Raw genomic sequence first — 20,133 nt, forward strand, 5'->3', positions numbered from 1 at the left:
TTTGTTGCACTAGTAGAGGCAAAAAGCGTTGTGCAACAAAATCATGATTTCATTGTACACTTCGCACCCCCACTAGCACAGCAGAATTGTGATTTTGTTGTGTTACTAGATTTGAGAAAAAGTGCACAACGAAACTACAATTTTGTTGTACATGTGGGAGTCAATTAAGCATGTACAATGGAAGTATGATTTCATTGCATAATGTACAATGAAATCATACTTTTGTTATACATTTTTTTAATAGTTTGATAGATAGAAATAACTTATGTATTAAACCAAATTTCATAAAAATGTCTACTACATATTGAGATACACATCCATAAAATTAATTGGATACGCGTTCAACTTTTAAAATTATTTCAATCTATAGAAATGTCTCTTACATAGTAAGATTCTCTAGATAAATAAAATTGTATTGAGTTGAAAGCTTGCATCTATTTCATGTAAGGCTTTTCCCATGAATGGGCTTTGGGTGTGCAGTATCTTTTCCATTGTGGTACAACAGGAGGTAATGGATAATTATCCTTTAAAAAGAGCTACATGATCATACAAAAGACGAAGTTAGCGAATAAATCAATATTAGTTTACAAAAGTAAATGGTATCTTTAGAGGATAATATATATCTACACAAAGTGATTTCCATTGACAAATCCAATTGCAATGACACAGGACATAGCTAGTTTGGGATTCCTAAGTGAAAAAAGGTTTAACTTTGTGTTGGAACCAATGCTGAAGGTCACGAACTATATCTTCCTAAGGCATGTGGTAACACTGCCCTCAAGGATTTATCTGTGGTATCAATCCTACGCAAGTCTCCTAGGATATAAGAACAACCTCTCAACCAAGCAAAGCTACAGAAACTGGCAAGGGCAAAAGTTCAAACCCCAGGAACAGAGAAAAGAAAATGAGAAAGAAAGAAGAGAATATTGTTGTGATGATTTTAGACAATGTTAGAAGTGTGATATATAGTGTGAGAAGGGAGCACGGAAAAGGAAAATGGAATTAGAGAATTAAATTGACATTAAAACACATTTATAAAAAATGGTAATTTAATCCAAAATTAATGCAATAATTGATTTGGTAATAAAATCATTGATTAAAACGGTAAAAGAATCCCATAATTTATGTACTGATGTTGTAACACCCCATTTTTCATAAAATAAATTAAAAAGGATTTTATTTAAAAATAATTAGAGTTTTAGAAAATAAAGACTTTTGTAATTAAATAAATAAGGAGAAATAGTTTTATTAATTAAAACAATGTTTTAAAGGTAAATAAAATAAATAAGTGTTTTTAGAAAATAAAAAAAATAATGTTTTATTTATTCATTTGATAAAGAGTAAAATATAGTTCTTTTTTATAAAATAATAAAATAGAGTAAATAAATAGGCTGAGAGTACCCTAGTTGTGAATAGAGACATGTTAGGTCATTTTTTACATTTTATGATATGTCTCTATTGTTGGACCAGCGGCCTTAATAACTTAAGAGGGGGTGAATTAATTTCCCACTAACAAACTTTTAATCCTCCTTCTAAGTGATAGGCCCAGAATGCAGCAGAAGAAGCAATAATCAATTTAATAAAGTTCTTTAACCATGCAAAACAAAACTGATTGCAATAAAATAAAAGAGATAAGGGAAGAGAGAAATGCAAACTCGATTTATACTGGTTCGGCCACTTCCCGTGCCTACGTCCAGTCCTCAAGCAACCCACTTGAGATTTTCCACTCTCTTTGTAAAAATCCTTTTACAAAGTTTGAACCACACAGGGATGACCCTTCCCTTGTATTCAAGAATCCTTACAACTTAAGAGACCCTAGGTCTCTTAATCAATCTCTTTGAATAAGAAGAAGAAGAAGTTTCTCTCTTTAAGAGAAGGATATTACAATTGAAGATCAATCAAGATTCCTTATTGAATATGCAAGTGTTTGACCAAGGAATCTTTTTGAGAGGATAAGACATTTTCAATTCAGAAAAACTCTCTGAGGAATTTCGTACCCCAAGTCACCTATTTATAGGCCTTTGATGGTCATTCAAAAATCTCTTGAACAGATGTGACTCTTGGAAGTTATTTTCTGAAGAGTTGTGACTCTTGGGAGTTATTTTCTGAAGAGTTGTGACTCTTGGATCAAACTTGAGAAGCACTTATCTTTGGCATAATCAAAACTTCATATCATATATGCTTCTACATCTATGCTCTCTGTTCCTTTCAAATTCGTTTTTCGTTCTTCCTCTTCCAAAACCCTCTCTTTTTCCCGCATATATCCAAACCTGTCCCAGTAAAACTACGATCACAAGCTTGTTAACTGTTAGATCATTGTCAAATTTGAACACCAGGTTTGGAACTTATTTTTGCACATTCCCACAGTTGGGATTTGTGAAATAATATTTTCTGTAAGAGAAATGTCCCTCACACGTAACTTTCTTTTCTCGCATATATTCAAATTTGTCCCATTAGAACTATGATCGCAGACTCTTTAACTGTTCAATCATCGTGAAATTTGAACACCAGGTTTGGAACTTATTTCCTCATATTCTCATCGTTGGAATTTGTGAAATAATATCTAGGAGAGATAAATGTCCCTAGCACAAAGACATTGAAATAGAGGCTTCAATCCCTTCTCCTTCTCTCTAACGCTTGGAAACCTTAGCAGAGCAACCAGAGAAAAAGCATGAGGAATCTTAGGAATTGCTAGAGACTCTCCATATTGTGAGAATCATTTTTGTATAATTTGTTTGTGTTTTGGACAAGATTTACTAGATTATCGTGATAAATTGTTATATTGGGATCATGCAATTGTGTGTAAGGGATAAATTGAATGTGTTAATTTGTAAGATACACGCAAACATGTGATGGTGAATAAGTGTGTGGTTAATACTTGATATGATAAGTGTTTTGAGTTGTGAATTATACAATAACTCAACTAGTGTTTACCTTAAGGAAAATGTTTATGTGTGAGATGTTAAAAGGAAAATGTAGGGTTCCAAGTTAAGAACCCGAGGTGTTAAATTGTAGCGCAATGCGCGAGGTGTTAAAAGGAAAGTGTAGGGTTCTAAGTTAGGAACCTGAGGTGTTAAATTGTAGCGCATTGTGTTAAATGTGTTTGAAAATAAGTGTAAGGTCATGGGTATTGTATAATTCATGAGCAGTGTCTGCATGCAAAAGTTGTTTTAGGGGTTGGACCTGAATCAGGAAGATGAGGTCTTTACAGATTCTTTAGAGTCTAGGTCTTGGGGGTAAGTACACTCGGTTTGAGTGTTCCTTTAAGCCTATGTTGATCCCATATGGTTGGAGCATTCTCACAAAACAGAGTGACCCTAGCTGATCACCTTATGATTTCACATAGTGAATGACCTGACATACTCATTGTATGGTATATCTTGTTATGTACTCCTAAGCGCCCTGATATTGTTTTTCACTAACATGGTACCACATTGCATATAGGATTGAGTCTTAATGTATCTATTGCATAACATTTGTGTGATGATAATTGTGACTTGCTATGTGATGATGGGTAAGGAATTGTGTGAGTGTGAGATGTTATGTTGTACTTGAGATTTATTGTTCTGAACACGTGATTAATGTGAAGGTGTGAAATGTAATTTTGTGATTAATTCCTTGTGGAAGCAATGCCTTCCAAGATTATTTTGATGATGCCAAAGAATCAAGAGTCAAACAAGTTTCAAGAATCAAGATCTAAAGATTCAAGAATAATCAAGATTAAGATTCAAGACTCAAGATTCAAGAATCAAGAGAAGACTCAATCAAGATAGATACTAAAAAAGTTTTCCAAAACATTGAGTAGCACAAGAAGTTTTCACAAATTCATTACTAAAGAGTTTTACTCTCTGGTAATCGATTACCAAAAGGTAGTAGTCAACTACCAGTGTTTTAAAATGTTAGATTTCAAATTTCAAGAGTCACAACTTGTGTTTAAACATTTTCAAATCATTTTAAACTTGTGTAATCGATTACACAATACTTGTAATCGATTACCAGAGCTTCTAAAAGTTTTGATTTTCAAAATTTAAACTGAGGAGTCACATCTGTTGATGTGTAATCGATTACATCTTAATGGTAATCGATTACCAGTGACTGATTTCAAAAAATAAATTTCCAAAAGTCACAATTCTTCAAGTGACTTGTTTCTGAAGATTTTTTCAAAAGTCACAACTTTTTAAGTGACTAGTTTTCAAAAGAGTCACAATTTTTAAAAGGTGACTACTTTTAAAGAAATTGTCAAGAGTCACAAACTTTAAATTGAGTCATCAAGAGATTATAAATATGTGACCATGGCATGAATTTTAAAAAAAAAATCTTTCAATATCTTCTTTCATCTCTTTCAACACTTTCAACAGAACGTTCCAATTCATTTCTCTTCATCTTTCTAAAAAGTTTTTGTTCAACATTTTCTCTTCCAAGATAAGTTCTTTGTTCAAAAACTTGTGTTATTCATCTTTTTCATTCTCTTCTTCATTTGCCAAAAGAATAGAATGACTAACCACCTGAATTCTTTTGTGTCTCTCTTCTCCCTTACAAAAGATTCAAAGGACTAACCGCCTGAGAATTTTTTTAATTCTTCCCTTCCCCTTAAGCAAAAGATTTCAAAGGAATAACTGCCTGAGAAATCTTTTGTTTCCCCTTACAAAGATTCAAAGGACTAACCGCCTAAGAATTCTTTGTCCCAACATATTGGAGGGTACATCCTTTGTGGTACAAGTAAAGGGTACATCTACTTGGGGATTGTTATACTGAGAACAAGAGAGGGTACATCTCTTGTGGATCAGTTCAAGTGGAGGGTACATCTACTTGGTTTTTCAAAGAGAATAAGGGAGGGTACATCCCTTGTGGATCTTTGGCTTTTAAAGGTTTTTACAAGGTTGAAAGAAATCTCAAGAACCACAGGTTGCTTGGGGATTGGATGTAGGCACGATTTGTGGCCGAACCAATATAAATCTTGTGTTTGTCTTCTTCTTCCTTACACTCTTTAATATCCACTGTGTATTTTTAATTATCACTTTTACTTTTGGTTAAGTTTCTATTTTTGTTCTTTACTTGGTTAACTTAGTTGTAAAAGCCTAATTGAATCTAGTAACATTAAGAAGGATAGATTTTTAATTAGTCAAGACACGTTCATAATTAATTCAACTTCCCCTTCTTAATTATTCCGAGGCCACTTGATCCAACAAGATTCGCAACTTCAAGATTCATGGCCTCCTCAAATTTTATGTTTCCGAAAGAAAACTCCATCCATAGGCCACCTATCTTTAATGGTGAGGGTTACTACTATTGGAAAACCCGTATGCAAATTTTCATTCAAGCCATAGACTACAACATTTGGGAAGCAATAGAGTTAGGACCTTTCATCCCTACCATAGTAAATGAAAGTACTAGTGAAACCAATGTGAGTGCTTTAGAAAAACCTAGAGATCAATGGTCTGAGGAAGATAGGAGAAAAATTCAATACAATCTTAAAGCCAAAAACATTATCACTTCTGCCCTAGGAATTGATGAATATTTTAGAGTGTCAAATTGTTCAAATGCCAAGGAGATGTGGGATACACTCCAACTTACACATGAAGGCACCATTGATGTGAAAAGATCTAGAGTCAATACCCTTAAACATGAATATGAATTATTTAGGATGAACACTAATGAGAACATCCAAAGCATACAGAAAAGAGTCACACACATAGTTGATGTGTCATTATTTTATCCCATTTTCTTAACCCTTTATGCACCATTTTAATTACTGATTAGTCTTAATTGTCAAATTAATTAGGTAGTTTTATTATTTGGGCTCATTCAGCTAATTTGATGTTTTTAATCTAATTTCAGGAATTAATGAAACATTGAACTTAATCCGAATTTTGGTTGTGAACTTAAAGAGGGCAAATAAAGCAACGTTTACCTTAGTTAATTTCTAATTAGGAGATAGCAATTTTATTTTATGTTGTTCAGTCTTTATTTCATTTTGGGCCAGAATAATGTAATTAGGCCCAGTGACTTTGAGTGACCTTTATAAATAGCAGCCTTGGGATTCGTGAGGAGATTATTCTATTTCTGGAGGAGAAAATACCTAAGCGGAGTGCATGGAGTTTTAGGGTTTTACGTTTTTACGTTTTGTATTACTGTTCACGTGAATGCATTTTCTATTTTCTGCTTCTAATTGCAATTTCATTTTTTTTCCTTCTTCTGCCTTTAGCTTCATTTACGTTTTATGCCTTTAGCTTCATTTACGTTTCTGCCTCTAGTTTCATTTATGTTATCTGCTTTTGTTGAACTTATGGAAGGCTAAATTTCTAGTGTTGTTCCCCTCTAAGGATGAAGCATAACTCTCTTTGAGGTTCTGTTTTTAATGTTGCTCTCCTATCGGTTTTCCCTTCACCAATTAACCCACATGCATTCTGTTAATCTGTGCACGCTTTGTGATGTAAGCTCCATTGGAGCTTGTAGGCCTAGGATCTTCTTCATTAATGGATTCCTTTGCTCCTTGGAAGATGAATGGCAGCGGAATGGAGAAGGAAGAGAGAGAGGAGACTCCACTTCAAGGAGAAGATGAGTCTAGAAGAAGCTCACCACCATAGGAGGCCATGGATAAGAGCTTGGAGGAAGAAGGAGATGAATGAAGGGAGAGGGAGAGAAGAGCACGAAATTTTGTGCTCTAAAAGAGCTCTGAAATCTGAAGTTAATATTCAAATGATCAAAGTTGAAAAAAATGCACACACATGACCTCTATTTATCGCCTAAGTGTCACACAAAATTGGAGGGAAATTCAAATTTCACTTGAATTTGAAATTGAATTTGTGGAGCCAAAATTTCACTAATTATGATTAGTGAATTTTAGTTATGGTTCAGCCCACTAATCCAAGATCAATTCCAAGATTCTCCACTAAGTGTGCTTAGGTGTCATGAGGCATGAAAAGCATGAAGGACATGCACAAAGTGTGACTATATGATGTGGCAATGGGGTGTAGTAAGCAAATGCTCACCTCCCCCTCTAAAATTTAATTGGATTGGGCTTCTACCAATTCAATTAAATTTATTTCCAACCACACACATCAAATATCCACTTAGTGCATGTGAAATTACAAAACTACCCCTAATACAAAAACTAGTCTAGGTGCCCTAAAATACTAGGGCTGAAAAATCCTATATTTCTAGGGTACCCTACCTACAATATGAAGTCCTAAATACAAGGACCAAATATAATGACATCCTAGTCTAATATGTACAAAGATAGTTGGACCCAACCTTGGCCCATTGGCTCAGAAATCTACCCTAAGGCTCATGAGAACCCTAGGGCCTTCTCTTGCATCTTTGGCCCAATCTTCTTGGAGTCTTCTATCCAATGCCCTTGGGGGGTAAGATTGCATCACTTTTTGTTCGATTAATTGCCACTGTGCTTAAATTATGTTCGTGCTTAATGAACAAGGGGTTAATTGGTGTATGTGTTGCTTAATCACATATTGAAAACCCTAAGTTGATTTTCGCTTAGTAAATTAAATTAGGGTTGGATTAAGTTGTTAACTGCTAGGGGTAAAATCCTCATAACCTAGGATAAGAGAATGGCTTCTGAATCAGAGGAAACAACACATTTTTAATACTATTAATTTTGTATTCCAATCTGCTTGTTCTTAATTTCACAAAACAAACACCCCCCCTCAATAGTTACTGTTATAGCGAAGCATATTATGAACATTTGGTTAGTCATTGCTCGTTGGAAAACGACCTAGGATCACTTCCTAGTTACTGCATTCTAATGTTTATTTGATTCGGGTATGACCTCGATCAAATTTGGCGTCGTTGCCGGGGAGCAGTGGTCCAAAAGTTCATAATAGCTAGTGCTTTATGTTTAGTTTTTTACGTTTAATTCTTTTGTTTAGTGTGTTCGTGTTGTGTTAGTGTTGTATTAGTGTGTTTGGTTAGGGCGTTGTTCTGTTTTATTTGATGTTCTGTTTTGCAATTTAGTAGACCCCTTGTTCAGCGCTCCCCCTGTTTCAGTTTTATGTTTTGCTATGAATAGTGCTTAGTGACAGGATTAGAGACTGATTATGTGTTACTGTTCACACATCATTACATATCGACTGAATTAGCAACAATTGTTTACAATTTAATTGGCGATTTTTGTTTTGATAGTTAAGGTTGTTATTTTTGGTTGAATTTTGGTGAGGTAGGTTCTTTTGACTCATATTTTGTGTGAAAAATACCAGGAACACTTGGTTTGGCTAAATTTGAGAGATTCAAAAAAATTTGAGAACTTGTGTTTAGCCAAACTTCAAACGGCCATAACTTTTGCTCCGGGTATCAGAATGACTATTATTATATATGTATTTGGGGTAGAAAAAATTATCCTATATTATGGCAACCCAACAAAGCTCGGTTGAGGTCTCTAACTAGCCAAAATCGCCTATTTACTAGTTTTTTTTTTATTTTTCAAGTTTTATTGTTCTATTTTTCTAATCTTTCCTTAGGTAGTTTCCATAGTTAGACTTTGAATTTTTGTCTAAAAATTTTTGTGTTATCTTTTCATGATTTTAGGGTGTTGCTCACAAAATTTCAGCTTATTTGGATATTGTTTGAGTATAGCCGTAGTTTTAACCCACCTCTTTTGCCATGTCTGAGAAACACATGAACCGCTGCATATAGTGCATGACTAGAGGCAATCCAGGTGACTTACGATCCTTTGATCCTAAAATAGATAGAACATTTCATAGATTAGTTAGGCATAGTGTGCATCTTGAGCATTCTGTTACTAGTGAGTCTGAGCATTCTGTTGTTGGTAATTTTGAACATCTTGATTTTGAGCATTATAATTTTGAACATTCTGATTTTGAACATTCTGAAAATATGGCTCAACCTCCACCCCGTGAGAGGACTCTAAGGGAAATGGCTGCACCTGATTTCACCTACGAAAGCTTATGCATCGAATACCCTGATGAGGATGTCCCATATGTTCTTAAAATTGGACTGATCCATTTGCTTCCAAAGTTTCATGGCCTTGCAGGTGAAGACCCGCATAAACATCTGAAAGAATTCCATATTGTCTTCTCCACCATGAAACCCCCAGATGTCCAGGAGGATCACATATTTCTGAAGGCTTTTCCTCATTCTTTAGAGGGAGTGGCAAAAGACTGGCTATATTACCTTGCTCCAAGGTCCATCACGAGCTGGGAAGACCTCAAGAGAGTATTCTTAGAAAAAAATTTCCCTGCTTCCAGGACCACGGCCATCAGAAAGGATATTTCAGGTATCAGGCAACTCAGTGGAGAGAGCCTATATGAATATTGGGAGAGATTTAAAAAACTATGCGCCAATTGCCCTCACCACCAGATTTATGAGCAACTTCTTCTCCAATATTTTTATGAAGGACTCAGTAACATGGAGAGAAGTATGATAGATGTTGACAATGGTGGAGCCCTTGGAGACATGACCCCTGCTGAAGCCAGGAATTTAATTGAGAAGATGGCTTCCAACTCCCAACAGTTTAGCGCCAGAAATGATGCTATAGTCATTAGAGGAGTGCATGAGGTAGCCACAAACTCATTTGCATCATCTGAAACTAAGAAGATTGAAGGTAAACTAGATGCCTTGGTTAACCTGGTAACCCAACTGGCCATGAATAAAAAATCTGTACCTGTCGCAAGACTTTGTGGTTTATGCTCCTCTGCCGACCACCATACAGACCTTTGCCCTTCCGTGCAACAATCTGGAGCAATTGAAAAGCCTGAAGCTTATGCTGCAAACATCTACAATAGACCTCCTCAACCTCAGTAGCAAAATCAGCCACAACAGAACAATTATGACCTCTCTAGCAACAGGTACAATCCCGGGTGAAGGAATCATCCCAACCTTAGATGGTCGAGTCCTTCACAACAACAGCAACAACAACAACCTTATTTTCAGAATGTTGTTGGCCCAAGCAGACCATATGTTCCTCCACCAATCCAGCAGCAACAACAACAACAATAGCAGCAACAGCAACAGCCCCAGAAACAACAAACAGTTGAGGCTCCTCCGCAACCTTCCCTTGAAGAACTTGTGAGGCAAATGACTATGCAAAACATGCAGTTTCAACAAGAGACCAGAGCCTCCATTCAGAGCTTAACTAATCAGATGAGACAATTGGCTACACAGTTAAATCCACAATAGTCCCAGAATTCTGACAGATTACCTTCTCAATCTGTCCAGAACCCCAAAAATGTGAGTGTCATTACATCGAGGTCGGGAAAGCAATATCAAGGACCTCAACCAGTAGCATCTTCCTCATCCGCAAATGAACCTGCCCAACTTCACTCTACTCCAGAAAAAGATGATGACAAACATTTAAAAAGTAAAATGCCTAACAATTTCTATGCAGGTGAATCTTCTACTGGTAATTCTGACTTACAGAAGCAGCATATCCCTCTTCCATTCCCTCCAAGAGCAATTCCCAACAAAAAAATGGAAGAGGCAGAGAAGGAGATCTTGGAAACATTTAGATAAGTAGAGGTAAACATACCTCTGCTGGATGCAATAAAGTAAATTCCAAGATATGCTAAATTCTTGAAAGAGCTGTGCACTCATAAGCGGAAGCTTAAAGGAAGTGAAAGAATTAGTATGGGTAGAAATGTCTCCGCATTGATTGGTAAATCTGTTCCCCAAATCCCTGAAAAATGCAAAGATCCAGGTACATTCTGGATACCTTGTATTATAGGGAACAATAAGTTTGATAATGTCATGCTAGATTTATGAGCTTCTGTTAGTGTTATACCTCTGTCTATTTATAATTCTCTATCTCTTGGTCCCTTGCAGTCAATTGATGCGATGATTCATTTAACTAATAGAAGTGTTGCCTATCCTGCTGGTTTCATAGAGGATGTCTTAGTTAGAGTTAGTGAACTGATTTTCCCTGTTGATTTTTATGTTTTGAATATGGAGGAGGGATTTTCTCAAGGATCAGTTCCCATCATTCTAGGCAGACCTTTTATGAAAACTGCTAGAACTAATATAGATGTATATGTAGGCACACTATCTATGGAGTTTGGTGATATAACTATTCATTTTAATATTCTTAATGCTATGAAACACCCATCTAAAGATCTTTCTGTATTTCGTGCTGAAATAATTGACCATATTGTTGATGAATACATGACTGATCTTCATTCTAATCTGCATCTATGTCACTCTTCATGCATTGAATCTGAATTTGTACTTGATCATATGTCTAAATTTGATGCTAAGAGTGAATCTAAATTTGATAGTGATTAGATGTCTGGTGATGTTTTACCTCTTGAGATTGATTTTTTGGAGTCAGATAGAACTAACCATGTTTCAGGAAGTACATATACCTCTGACTTTCTTTATGAGGTACAGGCTGAGAAACCATCTCTTTCTACCACTATCCAGCTGCCCACACCAAAATTGAAGCCTCTGCCATCAAATTTAAAATATGCTTACTTGGATGATAGCAAAAGTTTTCCAGTAATTATATCGAGCTCCCTTGCTGATGAGTAAGAGGAGAAGTTGTTATTAGTTCTCAAGAAGCATAAGAAGGCTATAGGCTGGACCCTGGCATACATTCCTGGTATTATCCCATCCATATGTATGCATCGGATAAATTTAGAGGATGGGGCTAAACTAGTAAGACAGCCACAGAGAAGACTCAACCTGGTGATTCTTGATGTAGTGAAGAAAAAGGTAACCAAGCTTTTGCAAGCTGGAATCATTTATCCTATCTCCGACAGCCAATGGGTGAGTCCCGTCCAGGTAGTCCCGAAGAAAACCGGCCTCACCGTGATAAAAAATGAGAAGGAGGAGTTGATTCCTACTCGGGTGCAGAGCAGTTGGAGAGTCTGCATCGACTATAGGAGGCTGAACCAGGTTACCTAAAAGGACCATTTTCCCATGCCATTCATTGACCAGATGCTTGAACGCCTGGCAGGTAAATCTCACTACTGTTTCCTTGATGGTTTTTCTGGTTATATGCAAATCACTATTGCTCCTGAGGATCAGGAAAAAACCACATTCACATGCCCCTTCAGCACTTTTGCCTATAGGAGGATGCCTTTCGGCCTATGCAATGCCCCTGGTACTTTCCAACGGTGCATGATCAGTATTTTCAGTGATTTTTTAGAAAATTGCATAGAGGTGTTTATGGATGATTTCACAGTATATGGATCCTCTTTTGATGTTTGCCTGGATAGTCTGGAAAAGGTTTTGAATAGATGCATTGAAACTAACCTTGTTCTAAATATTGAAAAATGTCATTTTATGGTTGAGCAAGGTATAGTTTTAGGCCACATTATTTCCAATAAGGGCATTGAAGTAGATCCTGCAAAAATTTTTGTTATTTCACAATTTCCTTACCCATCTTGCGTGCGAGAGGTATGGTCTTTTCTTGGTCATGCAGGATTCTACTGGCACTTTATAAGAGATTTTAGCAAAGTAGCCCTTCCTCTATCCAACTTGTTGCAAAAGGAGGTGGAGTTTGACTTTAATGATAAATGCAAAGAGGCTTTTCATTGCCTCAAAAGAGAACTAACTACCACTCCCATCATCCAGGCACCCGACTGGATAGCCCCTTTTGAGCTTATGTGTGATGAATCAAATTATGCATTGGGGGTTGTCCTTGCTCAGAAAATTGATAAATTGCCTAGGGTGATATATTATGCTTCTAGGACTTTAGATGTTGCCCAAGCGAATTATACTACTACTGAGAAAGAGCTACTAGCCATAGTTTTTGCTCTTGAAAAATTTCATTCTTATTTGCTTGGTACTTGCATTATTGTTTATACTGACCATGCAGCTCTAAAGTACTTGTTGAAGAAGGCTGATTCAAAGCCTAGGTTGATCCGATGGATGCTCTGGCTCCAAGAGTTTGACTTGGAGATCCGTGATAGGAGCGGAGCACAAAATTTAGTTGTTGATCATTTGAGTCGGATCGAACGTGTGTCTAATGAGGACTCACCCATTCGGGATGATTTCCCAGATGATCATTTGTATATATTGTATAGTATTTCTGATTCTTTTTCTACTCCCTGGTTTGCTAACATTGTAAATTATTTAGTTGCTTCTGTTTTTCCTTCCTTAGCATCTAAGGCTAAGAAAGATAAAATTAAAAGTGATGCTAAGCATTTTATTTGGGATGACCCCTACTTGTGGAAATTGTGCAGTGATCAGGTCATTAGATGATGCATTCCAAATCATGAGACTGACTCAGTCCTACAGTTCTGTCATTCTTCCGCACCGGGAGGTCATCTGGGTGTTCAAAGGACAGCTCGCAAAGTGTTTGACTGTGGCTTTTATTGGCCCACCATCTTTAAAGATGCGTGGAAGATTTGTAGCACTTGTGAGCAGTGTCAGAAAGTAGGAAGTGCACTTACATGGCGACAACAAATGCCTCAGCAACCCATGCTATTCTGTGAGGTGTTTGATATCTGGGGCATAGATTTCATGGGCCCATTTCCTGTCTCTTTTGGTTATGTTTATATTCTCCTTGCAGTTGATTATGTTTCAAAATGGGTGGAAGCCAAGCCCACTAGAACTAATGATGCTAAGGTTGTTGTAGATTTTGTCAGATCTAATCTGTTTTGCGGGTTTGGAGTACCTAAAGCAATTGTTAGTGATCAAGGAACCCATTTTTGCAACAAATCAATGCATGCCTTGCTTAAAAAGTATGGGGTTGTACATAGAGTATCCACACCATACCACCCCCAAACCAATGGACAGGCAGAAATTTCTAACAGGGAGATCAAGAGAATTTTAGAGAAGATTGTGCAGCCAAGCAGGAAAGATTGGAGTACCAGGCTTGATGATGCTCTTTGGGCACATAGGACTGCCTACAAAGCACCCATAGGAATGTTTCCTTATCGGGTTATCTTTGGAAAGACATGTCATCTTCTATTGGAGATTGAGCACAAAGCATACTGGGCAGTGAAGACCTACAACTTCTCTATGGATGAAGCTGGTGAGGAAAGAAAGTTGCAACTGAGTGAGTTAGATGAGATCCGCCTAGAAGCCTATGAGAATGCCAAGTTCTACAAAGAAAAGACCAAGAAGTTCCATGATAGCATGATAATTAAGAAGGACTTCATGGTTGGGCAAAAAGTGTTATTGTATAATTCTAGGCTTGGACTCATGAGTGGTAAGTTGAGGTCTAAGTGGATTGGTCCTTTTGTTGTTACTAATGTTTTTCCTTATGGTACAGTTGAGATCAAAAGCGACTCCACAAACAAGAGCTTCAAGGTCAATGGACACCGACTTAAGCCATTCCTCACGAACCCTTCTTTAGTGGACATAGTGGTGGAAGAGACTTCCTTACTCAACCCTACTTTTCCTCCACCATGACTTAGGGAGTTCTTCTTTTCCTATCTCCTTCTTTACTTTTATTATATTTGTCCGATTCTATTTGATGGTTTAATTACTTTTAATCTTTTAATTGTGCTACATTGAGGACAATGTGTTGTTTAAGTATAGGGGGAATGTTCTTTGGTTTTGCTAGTTTTGTTGGTTTTGTTAATTTTGTTAGTTGTGTTAACTTTGTTAATTTTGTTAGTTTTGTTGGGTTTCTAGTTTAATATTTTAGGTCAATTCTGTTTGTATGTACAACATTGCATGTTTTTCTTTGAATTATAGGTTATGTTCAAGTAATGGGTAATTGTTTTGAAAATAAAAGTCTCTTGACATTTTGTGATTTGAAATCCTTGTTTTTCCTCTACATTTCATGATAGTTTTGAAAGCTCAATTTGAAAGTGATAAGTTCACCTTTGTGAGAATTTGAGCCATCATCATAATAATTTGGTGTGTTTTGCCCCATTGATTGCTTGCACAATAGCCTTGGCTTGATTCTTGTTGATGCTTCCTAATTCACATGCATATTTGGAAATGATTTAGGCAATTTTGTTCTTATAAGCCTCTAGCCAAATGGACTTACCTTGAATTAATTCCTTTGATAGCCCTTTGAGCCTATGTTTCCCTTTCTTTGTTTTGAAGCTCATTACAAGCCTTAAGTGAAAAACCATGATCTCACCTTAACCTTAAGGAATTGTTTTGGGAATAAGTGGGGGGGGGGGGGGGGGGTTTGTTAGATAACATGTTTTGTTGGCTATACTTCATGATGTATTTTGGGTCATACTTGATGTACATTGTATATTGGTTAAATGTTGGACATGCTGAATGATATGCTATTTCTCAAATGCTATGCTGCAAAAAAAAAAAATCAAGTTGAATCAATTAGAAAAAGAAAAAGAAAAGCAATAAAGTTAAGTGAATAAGATCTTAAATGGAAAAAGAATGATGAGACTCTTGGTTCTACTCTTTATGTTTAAATTTTATCTTTAGGTTTTCTTATTTTTTTTCTTAATGTGCACTTATTCCCCATTGCTCCTCTATTCCTTTGGGATTTAGCTACTTATTCCATATCTTTCCCTACCTTGTCCTTGGCCCCATTACAACCTTAAAAGACCTTTTGATCCTCATGTGCTTGTGTTTATGGGTTGATTGTCAATTTTAGAATCTTGCCAAGTTTATGTGGTGTTGGTTTTCATGGGTGCTTTGAGGGTAAATAGTAGCCTAGACACTTGAGAGATAGAGTGTATATCTTGTGAGGCTTTATCACTTTTCATTCTTAAGCTGATTAACTATTTTTCCATGATTGGGTTGCTTGGATGATTTTCATGAATGTCTTGACTCTTTGGATCTCTTCATGTTAGATGTTAGATATTACCGATTCCTTTCATTCCTTGACGCTCATTGAGAAATATGTAAATGTTTTTGTTTGTCTCTCTTTGATATCTTTGGATTTTGTTCTTTGTTTCATTTTGCCCAGGAGTGCAAAAGGCTAAGTATGGGGGAATTTGATGTGTCATTATTTTATCCCATTTTCTTAACCCTTTCTGCACCATTTAAATTACTGATTAGTCTTAATTGTCAAATTAATTAGGCAGTTTTATTATTTGGGCTCATTCAGCTAATTTGATGTTTTTAATCTAATTTCATGAATTAATGAAGCATTGAACTTAATCCGAATTTTGGTTGTGGACTTAAAGAGGGCAAATAAAGCAACGTTTACCTTAGTTAATTTCTAATTAGGAGATTGCAATTTTATTTTATGTTGTTCAGTCTTTATTTCGTTTTGGGCCAGAATAATGTAATTAGGCCTAGTGACTTTGAGTGACCTTTATAAATAGCAGCCTTGGGATTCGTGAGGAGATTATTCTATTTCTGGAGGAGAAAATACCCAAGCGGAGTGCATGGAGTTTTAGGGTTTTACGTTTTTACTTTTTGTATTACTGTTCACGTGAATGCAGTTTCCATTTTCTGCTTCTAATTGCAATTTCATTTTTGTTCCTTCTTCTGCCTTTAGCTTCATTTACGTTTTATGCCTTTAGCTTCATTTACGTTCCTGCCTCTAGTTTCATTTATGTTATCTGCTTTTGTTGAACTTATGGAAGGCTAAATTTCTAGTGTTGTTCCCCTCTGAGGATGAAGCATAACTCTCTTTGAGGTTCTGTTTTTGATGTTGCTCTCCTATCGGTTTTTCCTTCACCAATTAACCCACATGCGTTTTGTTAATCTGTGCACGCTTCGTGTTCGATTAATTGCTACTGTGCTTAAATTACGTTCGTGCTTAATGAACAAGTGGTTAATTGGTGTATGTGTTGCTTAATCACATATTGACAACCCTAAGTTGATTTTCGCTTAGTAAATTAAATTAGGATTGGATTAAGTGGTTAACTGCTAGGGGTAAAATCCTCATAACCTAGGATAAGAGAATGGCTTCTGAATCAGAGGAAACAACACGTTTTTAATACTATTAATTTTGTATTTCAATATGCTTGTTCTTAATTTCACAAAACAAACACCCCCCCCCCCCCTCAATAGTTACTATTATAACGAAGCATATTATGAACATTTGGTTAGTCATTGCTCGTTGGGAAACGACCTAGGATCATTTCCTAGTTACTGCATTCTAATGTTTATTTGATTTGGGTACGACCTCGATCAATAGTCAATCACCTTACGTCCTTAGGAAAAACCTTTCCTAATGAAGATTTAATTAATAAAGTTTTGAGATGCTTAAGTAGGGAATGGCAGCCCAAGGTAACCGCCATTTCTGAAAGTAAAGATCTTTCTTCTATGTCTCTTGCCACTCTTTTTGGCAAACTGTAGGAACATGAAATGGAACTTCAACGTCTCAAACAAAATGAAGAGACCGACAAAAGGAAAAGAAGCATAGCACTCAAAGCCTCCTCCTCAATGCAAGAAGAAGAAGAAGAATCTGATGATGAAGAGGACTTCTCACTCTTTGTGAAGAAGTTTCATAAATTTGTCAAAAGTAGAAGAATGGAGAGACGCAATAACTTCGACAATGGGAAGAAATGTCAAGAAGGTTCCCCAACACTTAAATTCTATAAGTGTAATCGACCCGGTCACATAAAGGTACACTGCCCCACAAATGAATCATGGACAGAAAAAAATGAAAAGAAAAGCCATGAAGAAAGAAGATCCAAGAAGGCGTATATTGTTTGGGATGACAATGACTCATCCGATGGTTCGGAGAAGGAGATCAACCTTCTATCTAAGGACTATGAAAGTGATGAAAACATATCTCAAGAAGTTTAAGTAAGAAAAACAAAAGATTGACTTCCATCTTCAAAGATCTAGGCACTTGAATCATGAAAAAGGTAACATCAAAACCATTCTCTTTTAAATTAAGTTGGTTGAAATTTTCTTCTCAATTAACTTGTTGTATGATGACTAACGAAATTTTATTTGTTTGTCTTGATTGATTGCTATTATGAGTATGTGCTTATATGTTTGATTGAGTTATTTTCTTTCTTAAAGAAATTTATTTTTATAAAACAAATATTTGATGATGTCTATGATTCTTGCATGATTTTTAATATGATATGTGAATTACTTGCTTAAGAGTCATTCATGAAGTTTTTTTTTTAAATCCATTATGTTATATATATTTATTTTTATGTAAATTTTTCAGATATAAAGTTTTTTTTATTCTAAAAAATGTGTTATCAAGCATAAGCATGATAAAGATATTGAGCATATAGGTTTAAGAGAAAATAATGTTTACATGATTGATATGAAACAATGACTTTCTAATTATGGGATTGTATTAGACCATATTCCCATAAAATGTGACAACACAAGTGCCATAAATATATCTAAGAACCCAGTCCTCCACTCTAGAACCAAGCACATAGAAATTAGGCATCATTTTCTTAGAGATCATGTCCTAAAAGGTGACTGTGTTCTAGAATTTGTAGATACCAAAAATCAACTCGCAGGCATCTTCACAAAACCACTACCCAAAGATTCTTTCTACACCATTAGAAGAGAATTAAGACTTCTAGATGTTAGTGACTTAGACAAATGATTTATTTTATGTTATGATGTCTTATGACTTATTTGATACATATGCTTTTATTATGATTTGTGGACAATTTATTATCTTGTTTGGTTTTTTTTTAGTTTAGTTTCTCCTTTTTTCTTGTATGAATACATTTCTTGTATGTTTATCCATTTATGTATAATTTTATGTTACAACGAACTTTGGCCTTTTTGATGTTGCCAAAGGGGGAGAGAAAATGGGTATTTTAGAAATCAAGATTATATTTTCAAAGCTTTAAAATTAAGCATAAATTCAAAAAGAAAGAAGGAGAAAAAGATGAGTAAATGATAGAACAAAACTAGTATGTATTCTCTTGATTTCAGGATTGTCATTATCAAAAAGGGGGAGATTGTGGAAGCAATGCCTTCCAAGATTATTTTGATGATACCAAAGAATCAAGAGTCAAACAAGTTTCAAGAATCAAGATCCAAAGATTCAAGAATAATCAAAATCAAGATTCAAGATTCAAGACTCAAGATTCAAGAATCAAGAGAAGACTCAATCAAGATAAGTACTAAAAAAGTTTTCCAAAACATTGAGTAGCATAAGAAGTTTTCACAAAATCATTACCAAAGAGTTTTACTCTCTGGTAATCGATTACCAGAAGGTAGTAATCGATTACCAGTGTTTAAAAACGTTAGATTTCAAATTTCAAGAGTCACAACTTGTGTTTAAACATTTTCAAATCATTTTAAACTTGTGTAATCGATTACCAGAGCTTCTAAATATTTTGATTTTCAAAATTTAAACTGAGGAGTCATGTCTGTTGATGTGTAATCGATTACATCTTAATGGTAATCGATTATCAATGACTGATTTCGAAAAATAAATTTCCAAAAGTCACAATTCTTCAAGTGACTTGTTTCTGAAGATTTTTTCAAAAGTCACAACTTTTTAAGTGACTAGTTTTCAAAAGAGTCACAATTTTTAAAAGGTGACTAGTTTTAAAGAAATTGTCAAGAGTCACAAACTTTAACTTGAGTCATCAAGAGATTATAAATATGTGACCATGACATGAATTTTTTAAAAAAATCTTTCAATATCTTCTTTCATCTCTTTCAACACTTTCAACAGAACGTTCCAATTCATTTCTCTTCATCTTTCTAAAAAGTTTTTGTTCAACACTTTCTCTTCCAAGAAAAGTTCTTTGTTCAAAAACTTGTGTTATTCATCTTTTTCATTCTCTTCTTCCTTTGCCAAAAGAATAGAAGGACTAACCGCCTGAATTCTTTTGTGTCTCTCTTCTCCCTTTGCCAAAAGAACAGAAGGACCAACCGCCTGAATTCTTTTGTGTCTCTCTTCTCCCTTACAAAAGATTTAAAGGACTAACCACCTGAGAATTCTTTTGATTCTTTCCTTCCCCTTAAGCAAAAGATTTCAAAGGACTAACCGCCTGAGATATCTTTTGTTTCCCCTTACAAAGATTCAAAGGACTAACCGCCTAAGAATTCTTTGTCCCAACACATTGGAGGGTATGTCCTTTATGGTACAAGTAGAGGGTACATCTACTTGGGGATTATTATACTGAGAACAAGAGAGGGTACATCTCTTGTGGATCAGTTCAAGTGGAGGGTACATCCACTTTGTTTTTCAAAGAGAACAAGGGAGGGTACATCCCTTGTGGATCTTTGGCTTGTAAAGGTTTTTACAAGGTTGAAAGAAATCTCAAGAACCGCAGGTTGCTTGGGGACAGGATGTAGGCACGATTTGTGACCGAACCAGTATAAATCTTGTGTTTGTCT

The 20,133-nt window shown here is 35.6% G+C and overlaps 1 non-coding gene across 1 annotated transcript; it reads right to left on the minus strand.

The window, feature by feature from the left end:
- Positions 1 to 9,228: 9,228 nt before the first annotated feature.
- LOC114385533 lies at positions 9,229 to 9,335 on the minus strand. Its single transcript, XR_003660903.1, has one exon. It is a non-coding gene; the product is annotated as a small nucleolar RNA R71 (small nucleolar RNA).
- Between the last annotated feature and the right edge of the window lie 10,798 nt (positions 9,336 to 20,133).

This window comes from Glycine soja, chromosome 14 (assembly GCF_004193775.1).
Source record: "Glycine soja cultivar W05 chromosome 14, ASM419377v2, whole genome shotgun sequence".
Classification (NCBI taxonomy): domain Eukaryota; kingdom Viridiplantae; phylum Streptophyta; class Magnoliopsida; order Fabales; family Fabaceae; genus Glycine; species Glycine soja.